General features: G+C 36.2%; 2 non-coding genes across 2 annotated transcripts; one reads left to right on the forward strand and one right to left on the reverse strand.

The window, feature by feature from the left end:
• Positions 1-2,692: 2,692 nt before the first annotated feature.
• On the reverse strand, positions 2,693-2,908 carry LOC112438646 (small nucleolar RNA U3). The gene has a single exon (XR_003027037.1). It is a non-coding gene; the product is annotated as a small nucleolar RNA U3 (small nucleolar RNA).
• Positions 2,909-8,423: 5,515 nt separating this feature from the next.
• On the forward strand, positions 8,424-8,589 carry LOC112438633 (U1 spliceosomal RNA). Its single transcript, XR_003027032.1, has one exon. It is a non-coding gene; the product is annotated as a U1 spliceosomal RNA (small nuclear RNA).
• Positions 8,590-26,277: the final 17,688 nt, after the last annotated feature.

Here is a 26,277-nt window from a genome sequence, read left to right on the forward strand (position 1 = left end):
CCATATGATCCAGCAACCCCACTTCTGGGTATTTATCCAAAAAATTTGAATCAGAATCTTAAAGAGATATTAGCACTCCAATATTCATTGCAGCACTATTTGCAAAAGCCAAAATAAATGAAAACCTAAATGCCCATTTACAAATGAATGGAATTTTGTATGTATATATACAATGGAATATTATTCAGCCTTAAAAAAGAAAGAAATTCTACCATATGTGACAATATGAATGAACCTGGAAAACACTATGCTAAGCAAGATAAACCAGTCACAGAAGGGAAAATACTGCATGATTTCATTTACATGAGATATCAAAATTAGTCAAACTAATGGAAACGAAGAATAGAATTGTGGTTTCCAGGGGCTAGGAAGAGAGGGAAAAAGGGAGGTGCTGATGGGTATAAAATTTATTATGTAAAATGAATAAGTTCTAGAGAGCCACTGTAAAACATTGTGACTACAGATGACCATACTGTATTATATAGTTTAAAATCTGATAAAAGGGTAAATCTCATGCTAGGTCTTCTTAAAAAAAATTAAATTTGAAAATTAAAAATTAAAAGGAAAGAATGATCAAAGAGGTCAAACTTTTAAAGTTAATTCATTAGAGACATCTATGTTATTTGAATATTCTCTTTTATGAAATATCTATTAAACATTCTAACCATTAATTGGATTGCCTTTTCCTTAGTGTTTTGTGAAAATGATGTATATATTCTGTATATGAGTCATTAGAAAATATATGAATTAAAAAATTAAAAATACACTAGATGTATTTACATTGAGTTGTATGTAAAATTCTTATTCCCTTCCATAAAAATACTTTTTAAAATTTGTTTTAATGAGATTTCATAATTTTGGTACTAATCTATTAATTTAATTTTTTAATTCTAAACTTACTTGGATAAATACTTATTGCTTGGGAATATATCACTGCTTTCAGTGCTAACATAGACATGAATGTTGCTGATGAGTGAGAAATAATCTATAGGTATCTAATGAAGATTATTATTATTTATTTATTTTGAGATGGAGTTTTGCTCTTGTTGCCCAGGCTGGAGTGCAACGGTGCAATCTCGGCTCACTGCAGCCTCCATCTCCCGAGTTCAAGTGATTCTCCTGCCTCAGCCTCTCAAGTAGCTGGGACTGCAGGCATGCACCACCATGCCCGGTTAACTTTTTTGTATTTAGTAGAGACAGGGTTTCTCCATCTTGGTCAGGCTGGTCTCGAACTCCTGACCTCAGAAGATCCGCCCGCCTCAGCCTCCCAAAGTGCTAGGATTACAGGCATGAGCCACTGTGCCCAGCCTGATGAAGATTATTTTATGTAGCAAATATTTGGTCATGGTATATAAAGTCATATCAATCTTGTATAATGGAAACCCACTCGATTTTGTTATTTTGTATCTACTAATAAGGCAAAAAGTTACCATTGAGATGAAATTTCAGATATGATTCTAAAAATGGTCAGTGGACACTGCTTCCAAATCAGATAAATCAGAAATAGCCCCAGTTGCATGTTTTTGAGGCCTCTGTTTATTTCCCATCTAAACTATTTTCATTTATACTGCCAAAAGATTGCAAATACTCATGGATGACCCATGTAGTTGAGCAATGGAAGCATCAGCACAAGGGCACATGATGTTTCCGTTTGCCATTTTACCCCTTGTGCTTTTGCAATTCTCATTCTCACAAGGGAGCTCCCCAATCTGGATCTTCCATCCCATGAGCCACTTTATACTCTTAATCTTGTTGTTTTCTCATGTTTCTGTAAGGATTTACCCATCCCATGCCTCCACGTTCCAGGAATATCATCTAATTTGATGAAGAATCTCAGGGACCATGCTAGGGACAGAGGGGCTTTAAATGTGATCTATAGGAATGCCAATCTATTAAATTGTTCTGAGAAAAATAAAATCTGCGGTTAAATAAAATTGGGAAATATATACTCTATCACTCTCTTGGAAACTCAAAATGTACATTAGCATACTTAAAGGTACTACGAAGTCCAACAGTTAAGAATCTGGTTTCCCTTTGTTTAACACCACATTTCCCACACTTATTTGAACCTTATTTTCAAGGCACTTGGAGCAGTAATCTTACAGAGAACACGTTTTCTATTTGTTTGTTTGAGACGGAGTTTAACTCTTGTTGCCCATGCTGGAGTGCACTGGCGGGATCTTGGCTCACTGCAACCTCTGCCTCCCCGGTTCAAGCTATTCTCCTGCCTCAGGCTCCCAAGTAGCTGGGACTACAGGTGCCCGCCACCATGCCCAGCTAATTTTTTGTATTTTTAGTAGAGACGGGGTTTTGCCAAGTTGGCCAGGTTGGTCTCGAACTCCTGACCTCGGGTGATCCACCTGCCTCGGCCTCCCAATGTGCTGGGATTACAGGAGTGAGCCACCGCGCCTGGCCAAGAACACACTTTCTATATTAGAATACACACTATATCAGAAAATGTTAATGACATCATACGTCATCCCTTTTTTATAGCATGTTTGCATTTTACAGAGACTTTAGAGATAACGTTTTAACTCAGAGAGCATCACATTTTCACAAAGAAGAGCAATTCTTTTTTTTATTTCTCTTTCTTTGTTATCGCTTTGTTATTCTATCCACAAATTTTTTCTTTCTTCCTTCCTTCCCTCCTTTCCTTCTTTCCTTCCTTTCTTTTTCTTTCTTTTTAATGGGAACCACACAGACTGCATCCTCTCCCTCTTACTCTCTGGGAAGAAGAGGAAAATAATCATCAATGGCAAATAGCAGTTATAGCAAAGCAACACCAACAGCTGGCTTCACATTTAGGAGAGAATGCTGTGCTTCTTCCTCATGTTTCCTGGTGTTCCACATGTTCAGAGAAACTTCTCCAGTAGTGAACTATAGAAATGAACCTTAAAAATACAGTCTTCACAATTTCTTATATGATTATTATTGTACCTGGATCACTTTCCTTTAGCCTAAACTCCATCCTTTAGAATTTCCTTTAGTGAGGGTCTATTGGTTATCTGAAAATGTCACTATTTCAAACTAATCATCAGAAAATGGGCATATTTCAATGAATATGGAATTCTAGGTTGGCAGTTATTTCCATTCAGTGCTTTGAAAACTATGATCCTACTGTCTTCTGACTTCCATTGTAGCTCTTGAGAAGTCAACTATTATTTTAACTGTGACTGTTTATAAAATCTCTTTGCCTTTGATGTTCTGCAGTTTCACTGTCATTTGTCCTAGTGTAGATTTATTTTTATATATAATTTGTGTACCATACTTAGGTGTCACTGCATTCAAGAATCTGTAGATTAGTATTTTTTAGTCATTTCTGGAGAGTACAGAGCCATGTAAAAGGTATTCTTTGTTTCCCTGATTCTTAGAAATCACCTGAGAATCTTGTATATCTAAAAGTTGGGGGGGAGGGCGGGGCGGGGGTGGTTACTAGTGGCTAAAGAGAATTGGTCCTTTGGTTCTCCCAGAAAGTTATGGAGTAGAGCTTCTCCAATAATAAGTAGAGCTTAATAATAAGTAGAGCTTCTAAATAAATAGCCTACCACAGAAGAGGATAGGCAGTTAATGCCACCCCTGAATTATTCATTTCAGAATTTCCATGTTAAAGCCAAAAGTACTCTCGTGGTAAGAATTGTCCTGCTGTAGATGTAGAAGAGTCTGGTACTTGTTTGTAAGGGGAGTGTTCTCACATTCACAAAATTCTTGACAGGAAGTTGCCAATTCTACTTATGTTGAGAGTTTATCAGGCAGCTGGAATTTAGTAATTAGCTTTTAGATTCTCTCAGAAACTTTCATCAAGCTCTACTGCAATTCATCCAGTTTCTGAATTTCTTAAATGTTATTTGGTGGTACTAAACTTTTTTAGGTTAAAGCAAAAGAAACCTGAAAAATAAGCTAACCTTTTGGGGATTATAGCTGCTCTCACCTTCATGCCCTGCTTAGATATGGCTCACCTTTTCTAGGCAGATAGCTCTAGGTGACAGAGTAATCACTTAGAGTGCCATCCAAACTGAGCCTTTAAGACTGTTTTCAGAGGCACTAATTGGATGCCTTCCAGAAAGTTATGGCCCACTAGAGAGATCATCACTGAATATAGTAGTACCTAAAAGTCAAAGAAGTGAAAAAGTGACCCCTGAAAATCTAAATGTTAGGAAGAATTTCCAGTAAATAGCTGTAAGGTGGAATGGGACTTTGTGAGGGGAGAATAAAATTACATTATCGGAGTATGCCAGTCACATCTCCTTTGAAACAGATGGTTCCATGGTAAAAAGAAAAATCATATGAAGAAAATATTAACTGTAAGCAAAGACTGCATTTTAATACTTTCTATTAGGTAATCAGAATTGTCATTTATTCAACACACTTTGATATACTTTTTAAATACACGTCAGGCACTGTTCACTCTCTGAAATTATTTGTAATAGGGCCCTGAAAGATATTTGCACTGAGGGTGAGGTATATTTCACTACTGTAATGGCTCAATTTAACTAATAAAGAGAATATAGAATAAATATTAGGAAATCATCAAAGAAAAATCTAAAAATATTTCCTAGAATAGAAGGCTGTCAATCCATTGATTGAAAGGACCTATTGTCTAGTACAACAACATAAGAAAGTTAAAAAAAAAAAATCTACACCCAGGCAAATGATTATAAAATTTAGGACACTGGAGACAAAGAAAAGTTTCCAAAGAGAAAAATAGATAGGTTACATGAACATGCAAAGAATAAAGAATTACAATAGCTTCTGATTTCTCAATAACAACACTAGAAGCTAGAAGGCAATGCTCAAGATTCTGAGACTAATGATTTCAATCTAAAATACCATATGCAATCCAATTATCAATTGAGATATATTTTTACACCCTAAAAACTTCAAGTATTTTATCTCTCATATAGCCTTTCCTAGGAAGCTTCTGGAGAACATACTCTACCTAAACTAGAAAAAAACAATAAAGTAGTATATAAAAAGCAATTGATTCAATGTTAGAAAGAGAAGGAGAGATAAAGAGAAAAAGGGAATTCCATTAATGATGACCAATTGAAATTCCAGGATGTCTGTGTTAGTCCATTTTTGCATTGCTATAAAGAAATACCTGAGACTGGGTAATTCATAAAGAAGTTTAATTGGCTCATGGTTCTGCAGACTATATAGGAAGCATAGCAGCATCTGTTTCTGGGGAGGCCTCGGGAAGCTTCCAATCATGGCAGAAGGCGAAAGGGGAGCAGGCGTTTCACATAGCAGAAGCCAAAGCAAGAGAGAGGGAGAGTTGTTTGGGGGAGGTGCTACACACTTTTAAACAACCGTCTCTCATGAGAACTCACTCACTATGGTGAGAGCAGCACCAATACATGAAGGATTAGCCCTCATGACCCAAACACCTCCCACCAGGCCTTACCTTCGACATTGGGAATTACAATTCAACATGAGATTTGGGCAGGGACAAATATCCAAACTATATCAGCAGTTACTCAGCAGAGCTAAAGTGCAACAAGTCCAGACTAGACTACAAGATGAAAGACTCCAGAAAAACTTGTAACCTGCAGATTACTAAACTGGTTTAAAAATGTTGGAGATGATGAAAAACTTAGGCATAGATTTTTTTTTAATAGACAAAAAATAACAATTATTAAGTCAGAGGAAAAAAATGCTATATGTGAAAGAAAATGTAACCAGGAGTGCTGCTATGGTCTGAATGTATGTGTCTCCCCCAAAATTCATGTGTTGTGTGGCGCTCTTATGAATGGGATTAGCGCTTTAATAGGGGCTGAAGAGACCATAGCCCTGGTCTTCCATCCATGTGAGGACAGAGCTAGAAGATGTCATCTAGGAGCCAGAAAGCAGGCCATCTCCACACACCCAATCTTCCAGATCCTTGATCTTGGGCTTCCCAGCCTTCAGAACTGTGAGAAATAAATTTACTTTATTTATAAGCCATCAAATCTACAGTATTTTGTTATAGCAGCCCAAGCAGACTAAGACGATTGTTATGGTATTTCTTTCAGTTACCATTTTAGCAAAAACAAGAACTCATTCATCCAGAGTTGGCAATGCCCTCTGACCATGAAGTTAACAGAGTGACCAAAAAATTAATTGTCCAAACTTGGAAGCTTTCAAGAGTGAAAAGTAGGTGCTATTACTAGTTAAGGTGGACCAGCAGGCATAATTTAGATCTATTGTAGGCAAGCTGAGACATACGGCTATCCTAGCTGTTGTGAAACTACCACTGTCCACCTGGTGGCAGTTAACCTTTAATTGAAGTCAAAGAATTCAGGAGAAAATAAACTTCTGATCTTGGAAGCTCCCTCCTAAAACATGATTTTTAAAATCACAATCTACTTCTGAAGTGGGAGTCAGATGCTTTATTTTTAGGCATTTGGGGATACATAGCTTACTATGTAAAAACAAGTAAAGAAAATAATTCTGATTTATGAAAAACAATTTGAAAATTACATTCTAGAAATAGACATTTTAAAACTGTATAATCATTATTTCATAAATTACTGATGTTAGCAAACATGGATTCTAAGAGTGTTTCCCAATAAGACTTGAAATGCGTAAATCCTGTTAAGGCTCATCTTAGAGCTCCAATAACTTGATTTCATTAACCAATGTGTAACTATTATCTTCCTGCATTTTTGTCAGTCCTTTTCCAGTCTTTAGTTAGGCTTATTCATTAATTACATTAATTATATAGAGGACCTGCTCCAACCCCAATATATACTTAAAATCCCTATCATTATGTGCTATATTTTTAAAATATATAACTGAACCATAATCAGAGGGGCCAAAATTCAAATATTCTCTACCTTAAAAACCTGGCCAAAACTCTGTGACAAGTCTTCAATATTGAGGGCTATAGGTGTTTTTCTCTTTCTTTTTCCAAGCAGCATTGTGAATATATTCGTAAGGATTTGAATTGTGATTTCTTGATAAGGAATCAAGACATTGCTGTTGTTCTTGTCATTTGAAGATTTTTCCATCAAGTGTAACATGAACAGCAAATGGACTATTACCCTAATCTTCACGTTTCCACTTGATAAGTTCACATGTGACCATTCTGATGTGTTTTATAGTATACCATCAAGAAGATCCAGTAAAGAAGGTTCACAGCTTCAAAAGCTTTCAAACTTTTTTAATGTCTGTTAGTTATGAGTGAATTTTCCCAAATGAATAGACATAACTATTAAACCACATACATAGCACCACTAATAAAAAAGACTCGAGCCGGGCGCGGTGGCTCACATCTGTAATCCCAGCACTTTGGGAGGCTGAGGCGGGTGGATCATGAGGTCAGGAGTTCAAGACCAGCCTGGCCAAGGTGGTAAAACCCCGTCTCTACTAAAAAATACCAAAAAATTAGCCAGGCGTGGTGGTGGGCACCTGTAATCCCAGCTACTCGGGAGGCTGAGGCAGAGAATTGCTTAAACCCAGGAGGCGGAGGATGCAGTGAGCTGAGATCACTCCACTGCACTACAGCCTGGGCAACAGAGTGAGACCCCGTCTCAAAAAAATAATAATAATAAAAATAAATAAATAAGACTTGTCCAACTTAAGTAGACAGTCACATTATTAGAAAATTATTTTCCTCATAAGAAGCTTTTTTTTAGTATAAACCTATTAGTCTTCTATTTCTTACTTTTAAAAAATCTATTTTTTATTTTACTTTTCATTATTTTTATGAAATGAATGTTAACCTATTTTTGGACTCTTACTTTTTAGAAGAGTATGCTATGACTTGAGCTTTTTAGTAATATTGTCAATCTATGGAAACCTATGAACGTTGCTTTAACTGGTGGTTATAAAATTAATGCAATTTCTAACATTTCTCCATACTCCTGAGTAATTCTGGGAATTGTCCTTCCAAAGAAATCTTTGTATTTCTAGATTGAGATGAGAGAAAAAGTATATGGGTAATTCTACAAACTTTTCCTATGCATGTACATATCTAGCCAAGCATACCAACCTAAATCATTAAAGCCATCAGCATCTTGGAGAAGGATGGACAGGCTTGAAGGGAAGCTATTCAGCAGGAGAGAGTTAACAATAAAATAAGTTGTTTCAACCAAAATTCAAATAGATATGGAGGTTATATTTTGAAATGAGTTGGTTTTCACAACTGAAGTGTGAGTTTGTGTTTGTGCGTGTGCTGTGACTCTTTGATGTGTGGTGGAAGATTTCTGGGAACTAATTTTAGTTCCTGAGTTCTAATTCTAGTTGAGTCTGAGATCACCACAGGTAGTGTCACTATTTTGAGCAATTGTACAATTTCTTTACATTATCCCCAAAAGGCCTATGCCCACATAGGTACACAGGAGTGATAATCAATGTAGTGAGTAGGTAAAAACCCTGTTTTTGTCTTTTGTAAGTTTAAACTGTTTTCTGTCCCCTAAAGAGAAACCCTTAAATAAAAATGATGAATTCTTATATGTCAGGGGTAGTGCCATGATCATGAAGGTGGTTCTCCCAGCGCCAAGGCTCATCTATTCCATTCCAGATGTGCTGACCCCCTGAGATTTCACCAAATGTGGGAAACTTGATTGCATAATTTATGGTGGTGGTGAACTGTGTTCACTCTTTCTCCAGTTCAAAAAACAAAACAAAACAAAACAAATGGCCTGTTATTTCCTAGTGACTGAACTCTTTTAACATTTGATTAACGTCCATTTCAAAAATAGCTATATTCAACCTCTGCTCAACATTATAAAACTGGGATTATACAGACAAAGCCTAAATCATATAAAGAGAAAATCAGCTAGAGATGTGTATCCATTTGGGTACTTGAACATGTCAAAAGCAACTTGAAATTTTAGCTAACTTTTGTAAACCTATCGGGCTTACACACCAATTAGTATCCAAGGAGACATAAAACTGTGAAGGCTTACAAGGTGCTCTTTCCAAAAAGAAAAGCCCTTTCAAGGACACTTGAAGGGAATTCCTTCCCTGAACAACGGCCATTCTCCCTCGGCAAGGGAATTTGTCAGGTGCCTGAGTTGTAGTAACAGCATAGGATCAAGAAGCAGGCAGCTCTTCTAAAGGCTCTGCAGAACAGCCCCCTGAAACAATCAATCAGCAATCAACCAACTGGCCTTCCTAGGGTTCCTATCCTGTTTCAGGATCTAATAGTTTAAAAATGAGTGGGAATTTGGAAGTTAGAAATTGAATAGTTTTTATAATAACTCAAAGGTCAGCCTTGGCAAGGTTACTTAGAACTAACCCATCCATTTTCTCACTGGCACATTTCATAAAAACAAACAAATAAATTTGAATGGTACATTCCCATTAAAGGTAACTTTGCTTCAAGACCCTTTTCCAGAACACACATCATTCAGTGATTAGTCACACAGTAGTGTTACCAATTTAAAAAAAAAAAAATTGGAGGCAAGATTACATTAAGGTCCTAAATCTCAAATGATTACAGTGACCTATACACTGCTACATAATTTTTTAATTAATTTTTTAAAACAGTAAAAACTTGAATATGTGTTACAATTAATATGGTATCTCTCTGGTATTTTTAAATAACAAATCTGGATAGGTTAATCAAAGCTGAACTTCGCTGGAGCTCTAAACATGAGTTTATTTTGATTTTTAGCTAGCTCAGCATTGGATTTTAGATAAGATTTCCAGAATCAATCAGAAACATCCTGCTGGGTCATTCTTCCAAATTAGGCTTACTGGAGTGCACACCATGGTCAGACTTCAGAAAACTGACTCAACAATCACAAAACTCCTGAAATCTTTTGGGAGCCTCTGTAATTTTTTGTCTATAATAGGGGCTTAATAATCATTTCGTGTATTTCTTTTTTACTCTTGAAAATGTAGTATTTGTTGGTCAGTGGTTGGATGCCAAGAAATTATGTTCAGCCAAAGTGGTCAACGGAATAGAGGTTTAGAATTTAAAAGTTTTTCTACTCTGCATACATGTTTTTAATCTGCTAAGCAAACCTTAATTTTGGTGCACACATTTATTTCTCAGAGGTGGACACTAATCATAGTGCCTTTTAACAGTGTTAGTTTAGTCTACACGCAAAATCAAAACTAGCAATCCCTTGAGGAATTTTGTTACTGAAATGCCAAGAGTTCTGTCTCGGTCCTGCTGCTTGCTACAAAGAAAACCAATCACTGAGACAATGAGTATTGCCAAGGAAGAAGCCCTTAATTGGGTGGGCAGCTGAGGTGATGGGAGGGAGATCAGTCTCAAATCCATCTCCCTGACCGACTAAAATCATGAATTTATATAGCAGTGAAGAAATGTAACTACATGCAGGAAAGAAGGAATTAGGGAGGGGTGAGGAAGAGGAGTTGGTCAACAGGAAACAGGTGGTCAGCTGGCAATCATGATGGGTTAGGGGTCTGGCATCTCATTGTCCAGATGTGGTGATTTGGTGAATTTCAATTCTTTGATACTATCTGGGAGGCCTGATGGTTGGTTTCCTGAGAAAGGAATTCAGATAAGACAAATGTAACTTTCTCAAGTTTTAAGAATGTGAGGACAATTTCTATGTTTATTCAAAAGAGACCATAAACGTCAGTTCTATGGGACAATTGGGCCAATTTCAATTTTAGTCCAAATTCAAGTTACTCAAGGTAAAACAAATAATCTGGCAAATAAATAGCTGCTTCGAGAATCAATCATTTGGTTGATTTTTTTTTTCTTTTTGTCTTGCCACCTACACAGATACTTTTAGATGGTGTGGTGTGAATGCAGCTTTTGGGGGGACAAGAGGCATAGGTAAAACAGTGTTAAAAATACAAGCCTATGAAAACCTTAAAGTTCAGAAAAAGAATTATGATGAGGCAGTACTCAAATTGTCATTAATAAAGAAGGAAAATTAACATTCACTAACAACTAGTTTCCAGGTACCTTGCTATGCTTTATTAATTTTTTAAAAATTTCCTCTTTACATTAATCCTATTAAGTTATATCATTATGACATATTACAGATGTGGAAATTGAGGCTTAGAGATCCTAAATAACTTGACTATTGCTAGTAAGGGGTGAATCCAAGATTGAAGTCCAGATAGTCAGACTCTAGAAACTCCTCCCTTTTTTAGACAGCATCCATAATGGTTAAGAGCTGTAGCTCTAGAGCCAGACTGCCTGGGTTCGAATCCCCTAATTTCAACTGTTTCATTTACTAGTTGTGTGACCATAAAGGGTAAGTGTGTTAATTCTCTGTGCCTCAATTTCCATACCTGTAAAATGAAATAATAATAATGCTTACTGCATAGGGTTGTTAAGAAGAATTAATGAGTTAAATGAGTAAATATGTAAAATGTTTAAAATAATCCTTGACACAAAGAAAGTACTAAATAAATAACAGCTATTGTTAGTATTTTTACTATGTCATACAGTTGACTGCCGTCAATAATGAGAGGCTGTTTGTATTTTAAACAGAGTAACTCATTAAAAAAAAATACTGCCTACAAGGGTTTACAAACGAATGGCACCAAAAAAGTAAAACTAAAATCTCCTTGCCAATTTCATATAACAGTACTTTTCCCTGAGCATTTTTAAATATTGAAGTTTATCGGAATATCTAGCATATTATTTCCCTACCTTTTATAAGCCATGCACCTTTGATAGATGTTTAAACATTTTAAATTGCCTTTAATGTTATTTGTAATTTCAAGATAAATTAAACATAAAGACTGAAAACAAATGAATATTGAAAAAAGTGGCTATATTTTCGAACTGCAAACACTTTCCACGTATTCTTCCAGCATTTCAGAAACACTGATTTAGCAAACAGGACAATGTGTGCTGAGTGAACTTAGGCAAGTTATATAGTCTCAGTCACCTGCTGTAAAACAGGATAAACACACAGGTTTTACCTCCTTGCCAGATGTGCTGGGAATCAAATGAAACAGTAGATATCAAGACCCTTTCTGTTCCAGAAAGCCTGATCCAAAAAAGAGATGATTATTGTGGCTGGCAGCAAACTTGTCATCTTGTTGTTAGCAGCTCATTCATCTTTTGATAAAATAATCTGGATGTATTTCATTGTTCTCAAAGTCAAAGAAATACAAACCTTTTCTAGTCATTGCTAGTAAGTAATATTTCAATTTTAGAAAGGACAACTCTATGAAGAAAAACAACCATCGATCATTAATGAACATTAATTTTCATTTTCTGAATGCTTTCAGATCCAGGTCCACTCGAGCAATTTATAATTTCATGATATGACTGTTTTTAAGCATATCCAGTGCAGATACAGTCCTTTTAGTCCTTAAAATTCATGATATTGTGAGAAAAATATACTGTGAATTGTTGCATTTAATCTAAAGTGATATACACATCTTAGTGCACTTTTATGGTAACAACTAGAATGAATTAGAGACGCATTCAGAATGAATATATTCCTGGTCACTCATTGCGAAAAGATTGGTTAATATACCACATTCATTACTTGTGCAATCTCCTCTTATTGCTATATTTGCATGCAAACGACTTAGTTTTTCCTTCAATTTAAATGAATTCTCTATTACAAATAAAGATCCAAATGTAAAACCATAAAATAAAGTTTGTGGGCTGCTTTTATTAAAAGTGGTCCTAAAAAATTAGGAGAAAGCCACTGGCAGATTAGTCTCATTTTTATATTCTCATTGAAATTTTAGCAAGTTTTAGGCAAAATAGGCATTATTTCCTCTCATCTAGACTTGTTTTTTCTCAATAGTGGTAATTGCTAGAAATAGAAATCATAAGGTCAGACTTAATTTTAGGGGAATGGGGTCAGGGTGGGTGAGTTGGGAGGGAAACAAAATAAAAGGAAGGGGTACAATGAAAATAAGTTGGGTGAGGAAGGCAAGGAAGGAGTTCTGCATAAGTTTGTAGTTGCACAAATGTAGAAAAGTGGGATGTAAGTCACATACACGCACACATCAAAAATAACCTGAACTTCATTCTTGTGAGTTTACTCCTCCTTCTTACCACCATTCCAAGTCCTTACCACACACACATTTCAGAGCATGTCTGTCCCTTTAATGCTAGCTGTCATTCAGTTTAAAGCACAGATCAAATTTTGATTGACAGCGAAATGACTGCATTGCATCATTTTTAGATAGAGTAATTTTAATGCTTTGCCATAATGAAAGCAGGTTGAAATTCTCATGTCTTTGTTTGTCGTGTTTCTCAATAGTGTTAGTTTTAATTGCTTCAATTGATGTTTATCTGTCATTACAAATTCCAATAAACTGAGAATACCACAGAAATAATCTCAAAAGCAAAAGAACAAAAACAAAAAGTCATGCCAGAGATTTTATTTTTTAACTATCTCTAGAAAAGAGGAATGATAAACAAATTAATATTTTAATGAGGATTATAGGAAGAATGCCTAAATCACTGATTCAAGCTCTTCTAAAACCACTTTAGCAAGTTCCATTTACTGATAAATACTTAAGGCGTAGTAGATCTTCAAGAAATCTCAAATATAATCTATTCTAATCCATTCATTTTATAGATGAGAACACTGAAAACATTTCTAGTGCCAGATCTGGGAGCAGGGCGTATGTGTCATGTCACCAGTCCATTGGGTATTTCCACTCTTCCTTCCTTCTTTTTGGTGTATGTGTGTATGTGACTTACATCCCACTCTACATTTGTGCCACTATAAACTTTTCCAGAACTCCTTCCTTGCCTTCCTTATCCAACTTATTTTCACTGTACCCCTTCCTTTTATTTTGTTTCCCTCCCAACTCACCCACCCTGACCCCATTCCCCTAAAATTAAGTCTGACCTTATGATTTCTATTTCTAGCAATTGTCACTATTGAGAAAAAACAAGTCTAGATGAGACAAAATAATATATAATAATAATATAACTTAATCACAACCTTATTTTTACTAAAGCAGGCCCGCCGATTGCCAATAATTGGTTATCTCTTTTTAAAAACTGCATCTTACTACGCTGCTTAAACGCAACCCAGCTACGTTTCTTTTCAAAATTATATGATTTAGACTTTTCACTATATCAGAATTGCCTTCTTCCAAATTATTCTTAGTTACTGAAGTTTTAGCTGTAGTTGCATCTTAAAGCTTTGCTATTTTTCAAAGCAGAAATTTAGGACATAATGGTAAAGTTTTGTTTATATTTGCTGTCCTGGTATTTTTATCATCCCAAGATAGTTCATAGAGTCCATGCCATGGATATAAAGAAAAAGGAAATTTAGCTAAGAAAAATGATTTTTAGGCCGGGTGTGGTGGCTCACGCCTGTAATCCCAGCACTTTGGGAGGCCAAGACGGGTGGATTATCCGAGGTCAGGAGTTCGAGACCAGCCTGACCAAAATGGGGAAACTCTGTCTCTACTAAAAATACAGAATTAGTCGGGCGTAGTGTAGCATGCCTGTAATCCCAGCTACTCAGGAATGCTGAGGCAGGAGAATCGCTTGAACCTAGGAGGCAGAGGTTGCGGTGAGCTGAGATCACACCATTGCACTCCAGCCTGGGTAACAAGAGCGAAACTCCGTCTCAAAAAGAAAAAAAAAAAAAGAAAGAAAAATGATTTGTTGAAAAGTGTACTTGAAGACTTTTTAGATTGTGAAATCATTTTATAACCATTATCTGATTTATGGCACGTGATTTTTAAAAAATTAGCCACCCTCCAAAGCACATTCATTCCTGTGCAACTCAAAATGTCAAAATAAATACACGTGTAGAAAATCTTATTTATAAAAATGGAAAACTTCCCTGAATATTTGTTGGACTCTTCTGTTTTGTTTTTGTTTTTTTTTTTTTAAAAGCTTGGGATTACTTATATTCTAGTCAATGCATATGCTGGTCATCTCATCGCTCATTTCAGTATCTCATGACATAGACATAAGTGTCCTCATGCCTGTTTTTCACTGTCTGACATGGAACATGCCCTTGTTCTTCTCCTTTTCCCATCAAAGTGAATCATGTATGTGTTCCATTCTTTAGACACGTATTAGATGATTAACTGGCAGATCTGTAGATTAGTTTTTTGCATATACTGTATTTCATCTATTTTAAGATTACATGGTTTTTCTACATGCTAATGTCTCTGAAATAGGGCTGCATCCTGAAATTCTATGGCATCTTTTCATCAATTAAGTGTGACTTGTTTGTCATTTTCTACACAGCGAGATTTGTTCATCGCTGTTTATATGATCATCACAGCAATGTGTTATATGCTTTCTAGGTACTATATTACATGCATTGAGTTTAAAATGTCTCCAGAGAAACTATAATGTGATTCCTCATTGAAACAAAAGTTGTTATACATACAGGACGGTGCAGAAAAAGAGCAGGTACATGAGTTTGATGTTAGTGATTGTGGTAAACAGCATAATATCCCTCTTCCCTCAAAGATGTCCACATAGCCATCCTGGGAACCTGTGAATATGTTACCTTACCTGGGGAAGGAGAATTAAAATTGCTAATCAAATGGCTTTAAAATAGAGAGATTTTCCTGGATTGTTTGGGTGGGTCCAATGTAATCACATCACCAGAGTCTTTAAAAGTGGGAGAGGGAAGCAGGGGACGAGTCAGAGTCGTGGGAGATGTGACTACAAAAGAGAGAATCAGAGAGATGGCAGTGTGAATACATGGCCTGACATTGCTGGTTTTGAATGGAACCAGCTGGTTCCATTGCTGGTTTTGAATGAGCCAAGGAATGTGGACAGCCTCTAGAAGCCGGAAAAGGCAGGGAAACGGATTCTGTCATAGAGCCTCGCGAAGGAATGCGGCTCTGCTGACAACTTTATTTTAGCCCTTTGGGACACATTTAGGACTTCTGACTTCCATAACTATAAGACAGTGAAGTTTGTGTTGTTTCTGGGCACTGACTTGGTAGTAATTTGTTACAGCAGCAATAGAACCGTAATACAATTATATTAGTGATTAGTGGAGAAAAGACTCTAATTTCTGATTTTCTGGCAAAGAATAAACCAAATATTTTATAAAAACTAAAAAGTAAAAGATACCTACATGTACTTGAACCTGCATTATATACCATTAAATTCTTACACATATATGTGGAAAATGATTATTTACCATACAACTAGTAGTGCAACTAAAGGCAGAAGACAGAAGAAATCGCCAAGTCTTTGGGATCTGATAAAAGAAATCTCAAAGCAACAAGAGACTGGTGGACCAATTCAAATAACACATAGAACTATCTGAGTCATAGTATAATTTAAAATATTTGTTCTTTCTTAGGGATACATAAAATAATGGTGTGTCTTACAATTGATGTCACCTTTCATTCAATGAAATATGTTAATATTAATTAGTGTTTATATCATAAGAGTAAAGCTCATTGTGTAAATTTTGGACGGAAATATATAAATATATAAATAAGAAAAGTGAAATCTTCCATAATTCCCCAGTATCAGTCAGGATAGTCCAATTTGTGTTATTATAACAAGCAACCCCCAAATCTCAATTGCTGAAGCAACAAAGATTTATGGCTTGCTCATACTACCTGTCCACTGTGGCAAGGCGAGCCTCTACTCATAATACCATTCAGATACTGAGGTTAATGGGGCACCACTGAGTTGAACATTATTGTTAGTCCTGTAAAAGTTCAATGAACCTCAAGCACGACAACATGAGAAAAGTATAACAAAGCATATCAAAATCAAATTGCTTAAAACCAGCAATGAAGAGAAAAATCTTAAAAGTAGCCAGGAGTTAATGAACAAACTTGGAGAGCTAACACTATCTTATTTTGAGATTCATTATATACTTATAGAGCAGTGTAATTGTAGCCTAAAAATAGGCAAGTAAATCAACAGAACAGAGTAGCAAGTTCAGAAAGAGATTCACAAGTGCATGGACAACTGATTTTTGACAAAGGTACACAGGCAAGTCAATGGGAAAAGGATAGTCTTTTCAACAAATGTTACTGCACAATGTGATATCAATATGCAAGAAAACAAACTGTGATACATACCTTGCGCCATATATAAAATTTAATTCAAAACGGGTCACTGGACTCAAATATACAATCTAAAATAACACTTGTAGAGAAAGGGACAGCAGTCTATGGCAGTAGACTGACTTTCTGTTTTTGTAAATAAAGTTTTTTTGAAAAACAACTCTACTCATTTGTTTGCATATCGTCTATAAGAGTTTCCATGCTATGACAGGGTTGAGTAGTTGTATTTCTAGGACAATTGAAAGAGAACAAGAGAGAGAAACAGATTATGCTTTATAGTAACTGGCATTGCCATAGCCTTTACAGAGGGTCTTGAATTACTGCTTGGAAGAAAGTGGCATAGTTAAAGTATTTAGCTTTCTGATTATTCTCAAAGAAATACTTCTAATCTAAACCATTACCATGTGTAGTCTTTGTGTCCCCATTCTTTTAAGTTACATAATTAGTAATTAATCAGTCTTTGATTTTATTTTATCACTGTGATTTTCCTGTACAAGGGTTTTAAGACTTATAAGTCTGGAAATCATACAATTTGGTGGTAATTTAGAGGGCATGTAAGGGGCTCAGAAGTCCTCTCTCCTCACAAATTTGTCACCTATGACAGGTACCTAAAATTCTACCATCACTTCTGTCCCACAGTTACTTAAAATTTTGACCTCTTTTATATGTTATTACAAATGGCTTATTTATAAGAGCATGCTGGGAATGGGGAATATATAAAGCATGAAGTCAGTTTTCACCTGGTAGGGACAAAAGGGTAGTGCATCCCTGAAGATGCAGAAGAACATCAAAGATGAGTCTAACTCTTACAATTTTGCTGAGGCTGCCCCTGGTGACACCCCACTGAAATATATTAAAGCAAACAATTCCAGTTGCAAGTGCATTTCGGCACAAAACAGATATAGTAGGACCACTACCATTGAGTTTCTCTCCTTCAGTTTATAGGGTGCTGATATCACCACAAATTAAAAATAACCAAATAGAAATCACTTTTCTTGCTTTCTATTTTGCCAGAACACCCAGATGCAAAATAAAATATTCAATCTCCCATCTGGATATATTGTCTCTGTGATGCCAAATATACAAATGCTTCCAAAGTGCTGAACTATTGATGACATTTTTCATCTTTCCTTTACAATGTTTTGACACTGGCGATGCAAGTGCTGTATCTAATTAGAAGTTTTACTTCTCAATAAACTGCTCAATTGCATCAATAGCCACCTCCACTTCACTGAGTTCTGTTCATCTACTGACAACTTACTATAATGGCAAAAAGTGTGGACAATGTGGGTACACTGCTAGAGTCCAAATCCCTTTTCAGCTGCTTACTAGCTGTGTTACCTTAAGGGAGTTATATAGCTTTTCCTTGCCTATTTCTGCATCTGCAAAATGAAGATAATAAGGATAACTACCAGAATTGTGGCCAAAATTAACTCAGATAAATGTAAACTGCCAGGCATATAATGAACATTCAATAAATAATATCTTTCTGTTCTTCCTTTTAGTAAAGCATTCATTGATGTCATAGAGCTACCTTGGAACCGGGAGTGAATAACCCTGGGGGCTCCTAGGTCCTCAGTCTTTTCTTCCATTTGTTAAAACAGATCTAGAGTGACTTGAATGGTGCAAATGCCAAGCCAAATCAGTGGTGGGGGTGCAGGACCTTGCAATACCCTTCAAGCACACGCAGACCTGCCTGGGCATGTGATCCCATTCTTTCCCACGTGTTTACAAAGTGAGCAAGGCAGGGGGTCTTCTTTCATTTTGTTATAAGTAGCTACATGATTATAAAACGGGATAACAGCCATTGCTAATCTTCCCTATTCAATGCCAGAGGAATTTCCTCTTATTAAGGACCTTTGTCTTGGAATTTGGATTTAGGATTTTATAACCTCGATGGAAAAAGAGGAAGGGAAAATAAGCTATTTAGTGTTGTACATTCCAGCCTGAAACAATTGTCCTTCAGATATGCACCCTACGGATGCAGCTGTTGATTTGGGAGGTTACTTTTGTTCAGAGGTGAGTCAGCCCTTAGCCAAACTATGAAGGATGCAGTGTTGATCCTTTGAGTTCCCCTGCCTCCCTTTGAGTGTTCTTTGGCCCCTGTGTAATGCCTCAGCCTCAGGTGTCCAGTGTATTCTTAATGGTTGGGATCTCCCCTCCCAGCAATGAAGGAAAGAGATTTGATAAATTATTTCACAATAATGTGTCAGATCCTAATCTGTTACCTCTCTGAGAGAAACTTTGAAAGACACTGCTTATAAAGGAGAAATCCTTATTGGTGGGCATTGCACCATAAAGAGTCTCAGGGAAGGAAGGGATGCAGACAGAGATTAGGAGACTCTGATCTTCATATCCCAACTAGCTATTATATTGGAGTCTAAGGCCAACCCCACCTTGAGCACGTATCAAGAGGTAGTGATCACAAAGTTAAACTGTTCAAAAATCAATAATTAAAACTACCATTCCCCCAAGTGTCAGTGAATCTCTGGGGCTGAGATAACCTTCGAAGAGAAATAACGTAAAGCTAAAAGAAAAACATCAGCCGGGCGCGGGGGCTCACGCCTGTAATCTCGGCACTTTGGGAGGCCGAGGCTGGTGGATCACGAGGTCAGGAGATCGAGACCATCCTGGCTAACACGGTGAAACCCCATCTCTACTAAAAAATACAAAAGAATTAGCCGGGCATGGTGGCAGACGCCTGTGGTCCCAGCTACTCGGGAGGCTGAGGCAGGAGAATGGCGTGAACCCGGGAGGTGGAGCCTGCAGTCAGCCAAGATCGCGCCACTGCACTCCAGCCTGGGCGACAGAGCGAGACTCCATCTCAAAAAAAAAAAAAAAAAAAAGAAAGACATTGTTGATCTACAAACCTGTCAATGAATTTGAGTACTATGTAGAAAACTCTCAGGGTGGTTAAGACACCCCACGCTTTTTGGGATCAAGAGAAATATTCACTTTCAGTTCAAATATCTGTACCCTATTGGAATACATAGCTTTAGGAACTCACTGAATGTTTGTAAATCAGAATTCAAAATTATCTATCTTGACAATATCATTGTTCTTTTTTTTCTAAATAAATGAAATGTAGCATCTTTTTGCAAGAATTTTGATATGATAACTAAACTTGATAGGAGGTTCAGCATCTTTATAATTTTATTGCATATTTTACTGATTACATAAGGATCTTATAAAATAATTGTTTATAACATTATTTATTGCAAAGAGCAACCATTGTAAATTAGGAATCCATTATTTTTATTTTTCCCCTGCTTATAGAATTCTGAACACATGTCCAAAACCACTTTACTATAGTCTGTATACGTGTCAAAATAGCCATGATGTCATTCAAAATTTCTATTATTTGAACTGAATCAACATAAATTAGAATGAAAGCACTATATGATTTTAGAAGCAGCAAAACTAAAAGCTTTACATTTTAAAAGCTTGATACTATTAATAGATGGATGGACCCTGGATAGCTTGAATAGCCTAATTTATCGCAGTAGGAATAAATTAAGTCATTTAAAAAAAAATCCCACCAGATATAGACATGCCTTTTTTTTTAATACTTAAAACGTGGCAACAGATTTCTTCATTAGTATGTGTTGTACATCTCTTCCTACTTATAGATTTAAAAACTCATATTTTACAAGGAGAGTGGAATACACACCTCCCTTCTATGGCCCATCTTTTGAGGCAAAATTGTATTTAAAATAAGACTTCTGTAAATTCTACCCCTACGGTGTTTTTCCCTTTCCTGACATGTAGTCACCCAGGAGTTTGTTGATCTGTCTCCATTTTTATGGTTAATGTTGCTCTGAGAAAAGAATTACATGTCAGTCATTTTCATGTTACAATGCATTCAATTCAGTGTGCATGGGGAAAAAAATCTAGCATTTTAAAATAGTATTTATACAATTGTATGTATACAATTATACACTGTGCCAAAATAAGTCTGTTTGTATAAAAGAGATAACTTGCTAAGTTATTTACCTACCCTCACCTTAAGGGAGATGATTTAAATTTGCCAAGGCAGAAATGTTGCCACATGCTTTCATCAGCAGCTAAGAAGGGAAGTATGTTTGAATGAAGGCCACATCTGAACGTGAACCATAGAACAGAGGTTTTGCTTAAAGAGAAAAATTGCTTCAGACCCTTCTGAAAAGAGGAAGTTCCTTTATTCTTAAAATAAGTCAGTTTCTTTTATACTGTGGGTTTTCACAAAATAATTACAGAAAAAGCCATGTAGAAATCTTTTTGCTACAAAACCACAAATAGGCTGGGAGAGAAAAATGGAGAGTGAATAAATTCATCCATCAAATTAAGAAAGAAACTGATAGTTATCATTCACTGTCTTCTTTTTTTGGTTTATTTGAAGAACTGAATTAATTGCTTTACAGCCTTACTTTGTGCTTGTATGTGGGTAATTCACTGTGATACAATAACATTAGAATGATATTTTCTAAGACTTTTTAGTTTTCCAATCAACAACCACAAACAATCCAGATCACTGGGCAGCAATAATGCAAGAAAATGTAGGATTATTAATAAATTGATTAAGCTTTTTGTAATATTAAAGGAATTTCAGGCATCAGACAGGAATGAGCAGGAGAGTTAATATTTGAAGAGACAGGGAGCTTATCACAGTAGGTAGTTCATGTACCTAAATGTAACATCACCCTGCCAAGCAAGGATACCAGGTTACACGTATGTACTTTTCATAATAGATTGATGTTTTGCGGTAAAATCGCTGCTATGAAGAGGACGTAATCAATCTCATTTTACTAAAAGGGCCATTCAAAAGGCAGTTCATATATTTGCAAAGTGAAGGTATCTAATTATCATTATCTGTGAAATTGTTTTCTCTAAAAATTCTCTGAGATGTTCAGATATAAGACTCAGAGCAAAATTTCTAAGATATGGCCTTGGAAAATTATATAGATATTTTTTCTAAAATGTCATTGGTCAAATGATATTCATTGACTGTAAGTATAACTCAATTTAGTACCCTGCATAATACTACCTTCAAAGCATGTATATGATGCATCAAAAGCCTACTCATACAGGAGCTATAAAACATACGCCTTATAAATCCTTTTCCCCGACTGTAGATCTTTACTTACTGTGGCAATTCCCATAACTCAGTATTATTTGAAATTCCGGACACCATCTGAAAGCAGAAAATTTTGTCTGTTTACCAAGTATACATGTTACCTATTTGGGGAATTGCAGAATATGGTTACTTTAATATATTCCACCTCTTTTGACTATGAAGTGTTTATAACTTGCACTAAAAATGTACTTTCATAGTAGATATTGGGATAATATAACGAGTACATTATTTAAAAAATTGTAAGATGTTTTAGGTTGTTTGTTCAGCCAAATTTTATAACTTACAAATATGGGACTATGAATGTTGTCAACAAGCTAAATGATCATTATAGTCAGTAACTTTCACCATTTTTCATCATATTGTCTGATCATATCATTGCAAAAATTAACACACACCTGATTTATCTGGAATCCATAAATATTCATGTATACTTATTTATCAGAAATTGTCACAGAACTAGCGCCATATCAACATTAGCTTTTAACTTGGGAATGCAGTAGACCATTGGTCTATGCACCCAATTCATCAAACTCAGTATTTTATTCATATTTGAAAGAAGTATTTATACAAATTTAACGCATTTTGTTTGGGGATTTGGAAATAACCAAGGACAGATGTGGTGGCTCATGCCTATAATCCCAACACTTTTGGGAGGCTGAGGAGGAAGGATTGCTTGAGCCCAGGGGTTCAAGACCAGCCTGCACAACACGGCAAGATCCAGTCTCTACCAAAAATTTTAAAAAAATAAAAAATTAGTCAGGCATGGTTGTCTGCACCTGTGGTCCTAGCTACTCAGGAGACTGAAGAGGCAGGATCACTTGAACCCAGGAGGTCAAGGCTGCAGTGAGCCATGTTCATGCCTGGGCAACAGGGAGAGACCCTGTCTCAAAAAAAAAAAAAAAAAAAAAGAGAGAAAAGAACCGAAATGATTGTATTCACTAATACTAAGTAATTTTCTTCTTAAACCTGATCCCCTTGGAAAATTGAGATTGAAAGATGATTGCAGTTGTTAAATTTCTGTTTTTTTTTTTTTAAAAAAAGAATAAATATCAAATTTTATGCAATATCTTTGTTCAGTTCAAGAGCCAGAAAAAGTATGCTATTTTATTATACTTTACTTTTCTACTTTATTAAAGGAATACTTGCTTTATAAACTAGTCACCAAAAACCAAGTTTAAAAGGATTAGAATGTGTCAGATGTGGAAAATTTCAGATAATCTCAATTCTGCCACTTGCTAATCAACGTGACTTCAGCCTTACCTAAGTGGCATGAGGCCACTTTAAATTTCAGTTTCCACATCTATAAAATGATGATACTTGTTCCTTATTTATTTGATGTTATATAGTAAGCATTCAATAAATGTCACCTATTATTTTTGTTATTATTACATGACTATATCAAAATTTGAATAAAAGAAACCAGGCCTGACAGTTGGCTTATACAGGCATGGCTTCTTTCAGCATTCGTAAGTATATTTAGTACTCATGTGTTTTCTTGTGATTTCAACCTTTTCATGTTCCTGAAATTCTTTAGAATTCCATGACAGCTTTGTTTCTCAGAAAGGTGTTCCAATATTTAACTGGAATACTATATCTCATTAGCATGAGAAAGAAAAGAAACTTTTTCTCTGAGGAATGTGAGCCCCTTTTACTTATCAGACCCAGAAAGCCATTGAAATGTCACAGCAATAATGTCTTACATCGCCCCCTGCCTTAGCTCCCCCACCACTTAAGCTAAGTAATCATTTCAAAGCCAACTGCTACATGGACTCTACAGTGAGTTTTGCTGCAAATACCTTATAAATTAACCTAACAATGACCCAGGCTGGACACCGTAATTCATACCCTGCGGTTCAACAGTGTGTAGGCAATCACAAATAAATGTTATTTCTGTAAACCAATGACAATTCTAGAAAAACAACTTTTGTGATTGCCTCCTCTTCTGATTCATCCTTTTATCTTTAAAAACTTGAACCTTCCCTTTGTTCTCTGGACCACTTCCCAGTGTTTCCCGGGCTACCGTCCTCAACTTGAGCCCAAATAAAATCTCTATATTAATTTGCCACAGTCTTTCTTTCTTTTTTTTTTCTTTTCTTTTTTTTTTAAATTGAGACAGGGTCTCACTCTGTCACCCAGGCTGGAGTGCAATGGTGCGATCTCAGCTCACTGCAGCCTCTTCCTCCTGGGCTCAAGCGAACCTCTCACCTCAGCCTCCTGAGTAGCTGGGACCAGAGGCATGTGCCACCATGCCTGGCCTTTTTTTTTTTTTTTAATTTTTTTTAATTTTTGTAGAGATGGGATCTCACCATGTTTTCCAGGCTGGTTTCAAACTCCTGGGCTCAAGTGATTCTCCTTCCTCAACCTCCCGAAGTGCTGGGATTACAGACATGAGCTACTGCTCGTAGCCCTCCTTTCTTCTTGGCTGAGGTCTAGACGTTATTCGGTCTGCTTATTTCAACACTCTCTTTCTAGAAAAGAGGTTCCATATTTTCCTCCAGACAAGAGATTCACATTTTAGGGAGATTTAAAAAGAAGAGGAAAAGAAAAAGAGAAGAAAAAGAGAAGAAAAGAGAAGAAAAGGGAAGGGAAGGGAAGGGAAGGGAAGGGAGGAAGGGAGGAAAGAAAGGAAGGGAAGGGAAGAAACCTGCCTGCTCTACCCCTGCTTCACAGCTAGTGGTCCAGGTCATCGTATTAGCAGTCCAATGACACCACTGGTTTTACTTTTTTGGCCTAAATTACATAGCATTCTTTTCAAATTGCTGTTGCTTTGTATTGTTTTTAATTCAGACTTGCTTTTGTCTTATTTGTGACCAATGCATCTTAGTTTTAAACTAAAATGTGCATGAAAGAGAGTTCTTTTGCCCCAAAGTTAAGGGATTTCAAAGTTTTGTTTGTTCGTTTGTTTTTTAATACAGAGCCCTCTCGTTCCCTTGGAGATATAAATCTTACCATGTCCATGAAATGTTAACATCCAGGGAATTAGCTAAGTAACATTCCAGCTGAGATCAGATTTGAAAAAGAGTTAAAGTCCTTTAGACCAGCACAAAATTCCTTTCCTCAGTGGGTAACTTTAGCTTAAGAGATAAATATTTATAAAAAATTAATTTGAATTACTTGTTTTAAATTATTTGTGTGACTCTTGACCTTTGAGGGCATACATTTGTAATCCTTTCTACTGAAGAAAACCAAAATATCCCTCTCTAAAATACTGGAGATTGTTGAGCTGAAGACAGGTATAATCCAGAGGGACTCTCTTTGCTTTTCTTCTACTTGTCTGATGGCAGGACAGCAATTTACAAAGACAAAGATTTTCCTGCCTGCCTTTTCCCACTGCATTAAGACTACTGCACTGCTATAAAGGAATACCTGAGACTGGATAATTCACAAAGAAAAGAGATGTATTTGGCTCACATTCCTTCAGGCTGTACAAGAAGCATGATGCAACCATCTGTTTCTGCTGAGGGCTTTAGGAAGCTTCTGATCATGACAGAAGGTGAAGGGGAGCAGAGGTGTCACATGGTGAGAGAAGAGGAGGCAAGAAAGAGGAGAGAGAGGGGTGCCATATTTTTAAACAACCAGTTCTTGTGTGAACTATTAGAGCAGAAATTCATTACTTCATTAGTCCAAGGACAGCACCAAGCCATTTATGAGGGATCTGCCCCCATGACCCAAACCCTTCTTTTACACCCTACTTCAAACATAAGATTTGGAAGGAACAAATATCCAAACTATATCACCCACCTAATAACAGCCTTCTTTACAACACTTGCTTATCAGCTCAGAGACAGCAGCAACAAAGGATCTAGAAGTCGACTTTACTCTTCCCATCAATTTACCCTCCCACATTTTTCCAACTTTTGGCACTATTCCCATGGCTGCTTTTGTTTTCCTTTTTTACTATCTCTTTTAATCGTCCATTTGGGCTTCGAACATAAACAGTTAGCTGAGAACTGAGACCTTAGAAAATATGGCCTGACACATGTGAGCTGCACTCTATTTGCAGCTAGACTCCATTTGCAGTTAGCAAAACTTTGACCATTTGTAAATCGGGTCATCTGCCTTTTTGTTTTTGATTTGTAAGAGTTTACTATATATTCTGGATACAGATCCCTTATCAAACATATAACTGACAAACATTTTCTCCCATTCTGTGGGTGGTCTTTTGAAGCATAAAAGTTTTTGATTTTGATAAACTCTAACTTATCATTTTTTTCTTTTGTTACTTATACTTTTGGTGTCATTTCTAAGAATCCATTGCC

This window comes from Pan paniscus, chromosome X, assembly GCF_029289425.2.
Source record: "Pan paniscus chromosome X, NHGRI_mPanPan1-v2.0_pri, whole genome shotgun sequence".
NCBI classification, from domain to species: Eukaryota; Metazoa; Chordata; class Mammalia; order Primates; family Hominidae; genus Pan; species Pan paniscus.